Source organism: Ochotona princeps, chromosome 4 (genome assembly GCF_030435755.1).
Source record: "Ochotona princeps isolate mOchPri1 chromosome 4, mOchPri1.hap1, whole genome shotgun sequence".
NCBI classification, from domain to species: Eukaryota; Metazoa; Chordata; class Mammalia; order Lagomorpha; family Ochotonidae; genus Ochotona; species Ochotona princeps.
In genome coordinates this window covers 77,760,757-77,771,608 of record NC_080835.1, presented here as the reverse complement: position 1 = coordinate 77,771,608, position 10,852 = coordinate 77,760,757, and positions in this window count along the sequence as shown.

Sequence of the window (10,852 nt, the reverse complement as noted above, 5' to 3'; positions counted from 1 at the left end):
CAAAGAGTATTTCAAATACATTGGAACAAGGGTATTAATTCTGTCCTCCACACTCTCTACAGTACGTTAAGAAAAGCAAAGATCTTCTTCTCCTCGCCAACATGGAACACTTCCTGGAAAGCATCCTCACCACAGAGCAACAAACACTCACAAAGCCAAGAGATCAATTTGAGGGTGAAGAGAAGGTGAGATAGCTCTATGATCAACAGCATACTTTGCAATATACCATACTTAAGGCTGAACAGGTCATCAGAACAAAAGATGAGGAATCAGTGGTGGTATGACTAAGTTATATCATCTTTTACCATATTTGAGATTTCCCTTAGATTTTTTTTTAAAGATTTATTTTATTTTTATTACAAAGTCAGATATACTGAGAGGAGGAGAGATAGAGAGGAAGTAGAGCTGCTGGGATTAGAACCAGCAGCCATATGGGACCAAGGCGAGGACCTTAGCCACTAGGCCACGCTGCCAAGCCCAGATTTCCCTTAGATTTTAGGAAGAACTTCAGAGATCAGTTTCTTTAAAAAATCAGTCTTGGAAAAAAAACTGAGGCTTACACTTGTTTCTCATTTACCCAGGTGGAAGAGAACTGAGAGCTAAAACATACGCCATATCGCCTCCTCATTCAGGATTTCTTCTACTACACCATGATGATACCCAACTCCTGTTTTACAGAGTGCTTCAATTATAAGCATTTAAGATGTTGTAACTTTAAAAAAATGAATCAATGATTTTGCTCCAAACCACTAACAGTATTTTTTACAAGATCAGTGGACAACATTGGAAAAGGAAATCCCCTGAAGTTTTCATGTACTTTATGCAGAGTGCTAATCTAACACGTCAGTGTCAAGATCGGCAACTAGTAAGCTACAGAAATAGCCATGCACTGACTCCAGTTGTAGGCTCCAATATATCAAAGTTATCACCAATGTCTGAGATTAAAACACTTTCAAAACTTAGTTGTTAAAATAGAGCTGGTTTAACAGCAAAATTATAGATGTACTCCTCAGTGAATTGTTCAATGAGAACACTCCTTTGGAACTCACACCCAAATCAAGAAAGAACATTTCCAATTCGACAGATGCACCTTGGGCCTCCTTCTGGTCACTGTCCTGATAGTAACCACAGTCCTGACTTCCAACATCACCAACTGTCTTTGTTCATGAACCTGATAAAAAAAACCACAAAGTAGGATTTCCTTCAGTGATTTTGTTCAGCTTTGTGAGATTCATATTGTTATGTCATTGTAATTGTACATACTTTGCTTTATGTATATATATATATATATACATATGTATATAGGCATATGTAGTATATACGTGTATACATATATACATGATTCACTTATTCTATTGATTAAAATTGTTGTGTTTTCTGCTCTGGGACTAGTGTCTTGCTTGTGTTCTATGTTACTATGTCTAGTTAACTAGATATTTACAGGAATCTTGGAGTCTTGCCATATGGATGTGTTGGTTGACAGATTTGTAATTCCAGCTTTAGCAGATAATTGGCCTCCACCACAAACACTAGATAAAGATAGAAAGTAATCCAAACCCTTTATTAGCACTTAGTATCTTATTTCATCAACTCCTCAAGGTGTGCAGAATCTCGAAATTTTAACCTGCATCTCCCTGATGACTAGTGAAACTGAGCTTCTGTCACATTTATATACCATCTGAATTTCTTCTAACTCATCTATTCAAGTCTTTTGCCAATTTTTCTTTGAATTGTTTTTGCTGGTTTTTATGAATTCTTAATTATGGAACTATTTTCCTCTTCATATGAACTGTATTTTGTAAAATTAACTCCTTGTTTTATTTTTAAGTCTAGAAAAATGGAGATCTCATCTTAATGCATCAACATATTTAATATAAAATATCTGATGAAGCTGAGCATTCTTTGAAAATAACTATAGAACTCATGTAGAAATCACATAAGTTAGTATTATAATTTTGGATATGTATGTGCAGTATAATAGATTAATGTGTGACATAAAAGAAACCTGATATTTTCACTATGACTAAGAAAAATGGCTAGACCATATATCTTATTAAACTGATTAAAGATATTGATTGGATCTCTTTCTAGAAATGTGATTGGTGTATATCATTTAATTTGGCTGACTAAAAGTTTTGTCACTCAGCCACATAAAGTAAATGGCTATATTTGCACAATATTTGAGGGTTTAAAATGAGAGTAATTGAAATACAGTTCATATGGCATAGACAATTCTCTGCAAACCTTAGAAGTTTTTGAGGATAGCGTACTAGCCAGTACAAGACCAGTACAAGACCAGTATTGCCAGTCTTAAGAAGTTAAGAAAAAATTTTAAATGTAGACTCCCAAATCAAAAGTCTGTTCAGATTACAAACCCAGGGTCTACAATTCAAACCACTTCTCACATGGATAATTTGCTATTGTGATTAAGCATTTCTACCCCGGAATAAAAGGACTCCCAATGAAACTGTTAAATATATCTTGACAGTAGGATGCTGGACTTTCTACCATTGTCAATGATGCACATAAATAGCAGAATGATGGACTGGTAACTGTTACTGAAGGACTATACTAATAAAATGGGAAAACAGTGTGGGGGTGGGGAATGGGGAGTGTAGAAGGGGAACTCCTTGAGCCTGTGGAACTGAATCATGAAAGTACAAAATTTTTTAAAAGAAATTTTAAAAATCCTTTTTTGCTGTTCAACAACTGTGGGAATCTCTTAGCCAATACAAAAAGCAGGCCAGTAAAGAACTTAACATCTATATTTGTTTGGAGAATTGAAATATAATAAATTCAGTGTCCATAATATATTCAACATTTATAACACTGTGGATCTTTTATCATAATTAAGGCATGTCTATGCATAGACAAGAATTTGGATCTAAAGGCAGTCAGTAATGAGTCACAGTCATGTTTAACAAAAGAATTTTTAAATCAAACCAGCCATATACTGGGAACATACACTTAGAATCAACTCACTGTATGCAACTTTTCCATTTGAGTTCTGATTTTTGTTACAGGATACTTAGGTTCATTCAGTTTAGCCATCAATTACAGTGGGGAAGGTCAAGAAATGGGGGAAAGCAGATGAGACAACTGCCTCCAATCTCCTTTTTTCTTCCTGTATCTGGGGAAAGTGGGGAGAGATGAGGAGAGGGCCACTCCAAGTAACTCAACCATATCAGTACCAGGAATAGGGGATGGCCACCTAATGTCATCCCAGGGTCCCCGATGTGGAGCATATTCTTAGGATATTGCTTAAGTGGTTTTGATAGATGCTGTTGATTTTGTTGCTCCAAGGTTGAGGAAATCTTTCCAAGATCTATTTGCAGTATAGTCCACCTCAGAGTCTCCATTCGCACAGATACTCACTGTCAAAGCTTGAATGGGAGAGTTGTCCAATTTGTTCTGCCCTCCATGGTACAAAAGATCATCTGCAGGCCTCAATGAACTGGTTGCAATGTTCCCCATGATCACCTGGGCATGCCATCCACTGCACAGGCCTCAGCAACTGTGGAGATCCAGTTCTAACGCACGTACTCCATGATCCTGTGATTTTCACCGCGGTTGGGGTTCTGAGTCCATGATCCAGTTTGGGGGAGGGGGGGAATCCCAAAACAAACTTGGCCAAAGGTGAACCCAAACTGACTCCTGCGTGTGTCAGTGTGGGGTCCAGCCCAGTCTGTCACATCAGCCTACACACATAAGGATGGCTGCAGTCACCTGGTCAGTTCCATCTCCAGTCCAATCTGATAGGCAAACCAATGGATGCTGCAGTCCAGCCCACCCCTACCCACCACACTCAGCCCTCACACACACTAACGGGAACTATAGCCTAGTTGCACCAATCCCCAGTAACTTCCATTAGACCCAGCCCTAGTTCCTGTGCATGCCGGTATGAACAACAGACTAGTTGAGTCTGTCCCACATCCCATTCAGCTCTTGTACACACATCAGTGGGTGTTAGAGCCTATCAGAGGGGCACCCACAGTTCCCTACTAGGCCCACTCCTGGCCTTGGATCTTATTTCCAGGTGGTTCTACAGTCCAGCCTCACAGAACTTTCCCCCCACCCCCACCCACCAGTCCCAGCACCTGCTAGCTGGCACTGCAGCAAGCCCAACCAGCCTGCACTTACTGGGTCATGCATATACCAGTGGATATGGTCACTTAGCCCAGCCTGGCCCTCCCCCTAACTCAGCTCACATGTAGGACAACAGGCATTGTAGCCCTTCCCAGCCTAGTCTGACCCCAGTGCCAGTTCTCATGCTTACCAGCAGCAGCAATGATGTCCTTGCAACTCCCCATCCCAAGTCTTATGTGTGCTGGTGGGAGCTTTGGCAGGGACCGGCATGGCCCACCTCACCTCTGCATTCACCAGTGGGTGCTACAGCCTGGCTCAGCCCAGTCTGCCCCCAGGTCCAGCTCATGCTGATGGGTGCTACAGCCTAGCCCAAACCAGCCAATCCCAGCCCAAATGTGAACTGGCTTGTTCTGTGGCCCAGTCTGGCCTGCCCTGCACCTTGTCCTGGTTTTCACATCTGCCACTGGGTGGTATGAACTGGCCCAACCTGGTCTGCCTCAGACCTGGCTTGGTCTGGGATGCTCCCAGGCTTGGTTCTTGCACTCACCTGCAGAGACTGTGTCCTGACAGAGGAGTTCCCCAAGCTCCTCTATAAGGTCACTTCCCAGTTGCAGATCTTGCACACACCAGTAGATTCTTGGCTCAACCTGACTTGACCCACCTCTTGTCCTGGCAGGTACAGTGGCCTTACTGGACCAGCCCACACCTATTCTGGCTCTTACTGTTCGTGCTACAGCCCAACTATGCTTTGTCCACCCCTAGACCCAGCTCCCCATGGTTCAGTGGATGCAGAGACCTAGCCCAGCCTGTCCTATACCCACTCTGGCTCTTGCAAGCACTAGCAGGTGCTGGAGCCTAGCCCAGTCTGGCATACCCCAGACCCAGTCCACACCCATGCCAAGGGACACTGCAGCCATGTCCAGCCCAGTTCACCCCTATGGAGGCTCTCATGCTCACCAGTGGGAACCACAACCCAGCTGCACCACTCCCCTCAAGGCCCACACATTCTCACACATGGGTTCCCAGACCCTGCCTGTTGGCATGCCTGCATCTGTCCCTGATATATGAAATAGAAAAAAATAGAATAGGCATAGAATAAACTATGCTGACACATTGGTTTGCTTAACACAAATTTGGCATTAACCAGGCCCAGGATGTCACAAGCTATTAGCTGCTTTTCTCCTAGCAATATAACACTTGCCCAGGTACAGTGCAACCTAGGCAATTGTCAACAGCTGGGGGAAACCAGGAATTTTTAACACACACTCAAAACTATAATATACTGGTTTGGAAGAGTGAAGATCCAAATGCTTTAAACAAAGTAAGTCTGATTTGATTAGTGTTGGGCAAGTGTCCTCAAGAACTTTAGTTACTCTCAGAAACTTGGACGTGTATTTCCCAGAAAGTAGATTGGAGAATAATTAAGCTAGACACACAGACTCTGCAAGATAGGCCAAGAGTCTAGGGCCTTTGGGAAAGATAAAGAAAAAGGAGTGCAGAAATGAGAGACATTTCTTCTATATTCTTCATTCTTGGCTAAACAAGGCACCTACTAGAACATTAATCTATTAATTTGCTGGCTGACTTTTTGGGCCTTCCATTTGACTTCCATTAGCTGCAGACTTTTAGTAAGCACATGCTTAATGGAAATGCCACAGATTACAAGGCAAGGATCATGTTCTCCTTCATGCTGCATTAAGTGTATTTATTGCTGAATCAAATCAATAGCAAGTTTCTTCTAAAAAGTTCTTAGCTGTTAATCATACTTAATGAATTACCTTGTATACAAACTCATATGCACGTACATGTATAGCTAAATAAGCAGAAAGGGGATTAAGAAAACATTAGTAAATGCAGAAGCCAGATACTGCAAAGGAAACCTTCCCCAAACATGTAGCACTTGTTTTGGGAAAAGTTTTAATTCAGAAGTAGTACACAGACTTCCACTTTCAGGAAGTCAGTAGGCAACTGCAGTAGGAAGTCTTCCTTTCTGTCTCCTCCCCCAAAATAGTAACAATAGTGGGAATCCCTAGACAATATACAGAGTTCTGCAAAAAGTTTGTGGCAAAATACATCTAATTTTGGTGGAAAAAAAATTGAAGTTGGGGCCAACACTATGATATAAAGCCACTATCTGTGGCAACATCCCATATGGGCTATGGTTCAAATTCCAGCTGTTCTACTCCTAATACAGCTCCCAGCTAACACACCTGAGAAATCAGGAAGAGGAAGCCCAAGTGTTTGGGCTCCTGGAGCCATGTGGAAGACCCAGAAACCCCCTGGCTTTGGACTGGCCCAGCTCCAGCTGTTGTGATCATTTGGGGAGTGAACCAATGGATGGGGGTCTCTCTCTCTCTCTCTCTCTCTCTCTCTCCATCTCCCTCTCACTCCCTCCCCATCTCTCTCAACCCTTTTCCCCCTAAAACTCTGTCTTTTAAATAATGCTTAATTTTAAGTTCATACAAAGACATTTTTATTGGAAAATCTACACCTTGCATCCACTGGGATCCCATATGGCTGCCGGTTCATGTTCCAGCTGCTCCATGTCCCATCCACCTTCCTGCTTGTGGCCTAGGAAAGCAGTAGAGGATGGCCCAAAGCCTTGGGACCTTGAACCCATGTGGGAAACTCATAAGAGGCTCCTGGCTTTGGATCAGCACAGCTCTGGCCATTGTGGCTACTTAGGAGTAAGCCAGCAGATGGAAGATCTTTGTATCTCCTTCTCAGTATATTTGCCTTTCCAGTAAAAAAAAACAAACAAACAAACAAAAAAAACTTTTAGAAAAAGAAGACCCGTCATATAAAACAGATGTAAGAACCCTCTGAAAGATAGAATGAAAGATAGAAGACAACTTTGGACCTATGACTATTTATGAAGGACTATACTACTGTAATAATATGGAGGAAATCAGTGTGGGGAGAGCATCTGAGGAGTGGGGAGGGGATATCCCAGAGCCTATGGAACTGCATTACAAAATAAATAGAAGGCAACTGGCTAGAAACCTCAAAACCTAAGGATGGCTGTGATGGCGATATCCACATATTGTTTTTCTATGTATACTTCAAACTTCGGCACAAAGAAGTCAGTTAGTCATCAATGAACACAGATCCAAAAAATAACAAAAATAAACTTGCCCTGACGAACAGACCAGAAAATGGCCATCCTAGCAAGACAGCAAACTCTTACTAGATAATAACAGCTTCACTTCAGCAAGTCACTACAGAATGCTCCATTAACAAGCTATAATTCTCCTCCTGACTATTTGATTCTTCACCCCTGTAGGATACTGACAAATCCTTCTCCACCCCAAGCCATAGGTGGAATCTGAATATCCACCAGCACCTGACAGTAACAATCCCTGCTCTGTTGACAGCTACCTTCCTGCTGCAGTGAAATCAGGGACAGTTAAAAGTTGGGGCTTCCACCATTAGGCAGGGGTAATGAAGCCATGCTCACCACTAAGCTACTGGAAAACATGGAGGGTGCTGAACTCAGATCCGTTGAGCAGGAATGAGGACCTAGAACACAGTTTACACAAAATCCCAAGCCACATAACGAAGTATCAAGAATATCCAGGCTTCCTTTTAAAATTCCTTATCACACCAAGAAACAGAAAGATAAAAACTAAGGGGGAAAAAAATCAATGGAATTGATACAACAAAAATGTTAAAATTTTTTAAGATTTTGAAAAAGCAACATTTACAATGCTTCAACAAGAAAATATGAACAATTGAAGCAAACAATTCACAGCCAGGAACTATGAAGTCACAGCAAAGAAGCGAACTGCATAGAAATTTTAGAACGAAAAATACAAAGATGTAAAGTTCAGTGGATAGGCTCAACAGTGAAATGGAAAGGATAGAGGAAACTATTTTAGCTTGCATAGAAATTACCCTTGAAGTCTTTTGCTTCAAAGTTTTAAAGTTTTCTGATATTGTTCCAAATATATTTATGGGAAATGTGATAATTATAAATGTTATCATCAATGTATATTATAATAAGATACATTACAAATTACATACTACATAGGGTCCAGTGTGGTGGCCTAGTGGCTAAAATCCTCATCTGAGTAATAGTAAGGGCCCAGCTGAGAACAAACAGCATGAGCAGGAATGTATCCAACCAACAAGTTCTTCAGAATTTTCTAACTAGAAACACCAAAGTTGGGAGAGTCATGCTGTTCTAGGCAAATAAAGTTGGATTGTGTAATCTCCCTGCCTGACATTTCGCAAAAACAACTTCAAAGTCAAGCAAAGCCAAAATTCACCAGCAGCAAACTAAAGGGCATTTTCTCATTGCATAAAACATGAAGAAAAAGGAGAAGCAGCAGCAGCCTAAAGAATTCTCACCGCTATCATCAGATCTGTGGACAAAAAAAACCTTAACAGCCTTTCTGTTAAGTGCTGGGGTAAGCACAAGCCGGAAGGAATGGTAGGAAAGACAGACAAGCAGACAGGAAAAGTGACCAAGAAGCATTCTCAGGTAGTACAGCCTTCAAGAATCCACTGTAATTCAAAAGTGGAATGATCTAAAGCCTCATAATGAGAAAACAAATAACAAATTTACAGCCAATTTCACTGCACAAAAGACATGAACAACAGGATAGTTAACAAAAATCCCAAGACCACAGCTTGTTTTTCACACCTTAGGAGGTTTCATACAGCACCAGTGGATCTGCCCTGCTAATACCTAGCACCATTAGGGCATACAAAAGTAGATTAAATGCAATATGAAAGCCCAGCAAGACACAATAGGGGGCTGGTGCCATGGAACAGCATACCAAGCCTCAGTCTGCAGTACCACCACCCCATATGGGTGCCAGTTTAAGTTCTGGCTGCTCCCTGCTAAATACATCTGGGAAAACAGCAGAAAAAGCCCAAGTGCTCAGGCCCCTGCACCCATATAAAAAATGTGGAAGAAGCTCCTGGCTTCAAGTAGGTCCAGGTCTCACCATTTTAGCCATATGGACAGCGAGTCAGGGGAAGGAACATGTCTCTCCTCTCTACAACTCTGCCTTTCAAATTTTTAAAAGGACGAATAGATTTTTTAATGAGCATACAAGTCATTAACACTATACTAAAACAAATTCTGGACAGTTGTCCACATTAAATGAAAATGTAGCAAGCATGGTAACTATGATAGCAGTACAACAATGAAAAATTAATGCAAGATAGAAAAGAGGCAAATGAAGAAAAAAATCATAACCCAGAAACCAGAAAAACTTTGACTTGTACCAAAAAAAATGTGTAATAGGAACATTGATTCAAACATTCAGAAACAGGCCATTGATGTAGAACTAAATGCCAGGGTAGACTACAACAGAAAACCATTAATACAAGTCCAAAATAGCATCATTGCAGAATTAATACAGTAGAAACAACAAATCAATTTAGGCAAGCCTGAGAATTAAACTGATGAAAAAGCTTTAAAACAATCATGCTTTTAAAGAAAAAAAAATTACAGAAACCAGAAGTACCAAAGACCAAGAAAGAATCCAGCATAAAAACAGAAGGTGTCTCTGAAAAAGATGAATTTAGAAAAGCACTCAGATCAGAAAGGCACATGTTTTAAAAGAAAAAATAAAAACCACTGATGCAAGAAAAATTGTCAGAAACATGTACTTTAAGTATAGAGAATGGATTTTTCAGGCCGGAAGACAAAGGAAATCACCAAGAAGAGTGAACACATCCGTGTGAGTGACAGGAACTTCTGGAAATAAACTGGCTTTAGATTTTTCTGCAGTCATCTGTAAGGCCAGAAACATTCATGTGTTCATGTACTGTCCATTAAATTGATAACGCACAAAAGCATGAACATGTAGTTCTTCAACCACAGAAGGATTCAACGTCTCAAGCACAAATGAATTCACAGAAGGTAGAACTTATGAGCCCTTTCTGGAAAACATTAACAATAAAATTCAAATAACCCAAGAACAAAATACAATTCCCATATAGAAACTACTGATGAGCATCAGATTGTCTTAAATTGAGGACTATCAACAAAAACTATAATAGTTGTTTCAGGACAAAATGTAACTCTTAAATCTTGATGTTAAAAATGAAATGGGAAAGAAGAAATGATGAAAAAGTCAAACTGCTGATTTCTACAGTTGACACTGCAACAGGTCAGCAATATTCCATGAAATTGGGGGGAAATATTTAAGCCCAATTTCAAACTGATGTTTTGGTACTTGGTAAAACTTATTTGGTGGCCAAAAAGCTTAGATGTTTCGCCAATTCTTTCAGTTCACTTTCTGTGCTTTCACTTTCTTTCAGTTAACTTTCTTGCTCTTCAGCAAAGAGCAAGTAAACTTAAGATATTTAGTGAGTAGCTCCTCTAGTTATTTCTGATCAAACTGTTCGTTTGTATGCCAACTCATATCTATATATGTAGGACAACTAGAAAGATGGACACTATTTCATAGTAAAAATGGTCATTTCTGGACATGCGGTAGGGACTTTTCTTGATGGCAGAATTTTCTGTTTAGTTTGAATTCTTATGTTCACTATATTCTATATAATGTTTTTATTTTTTATGAAAATTCACTTTTATGTGATAATCATGAGTCAATACATCTATCTAGTATTAGAAATAAATCAATTCTTTCCAAAGATACTCTTCAGAATATGAAGTTCCTGTCTAACTTTCAGAAAGTTCTTGCTAGACTTGTACAATGAACAAGTTATGGAAGGTAAAAAAAAAAGTGCAAAGCGAGACTATTACATTATCAGCAATATTCATCCATAAATCAAGGCCTATGTTAAA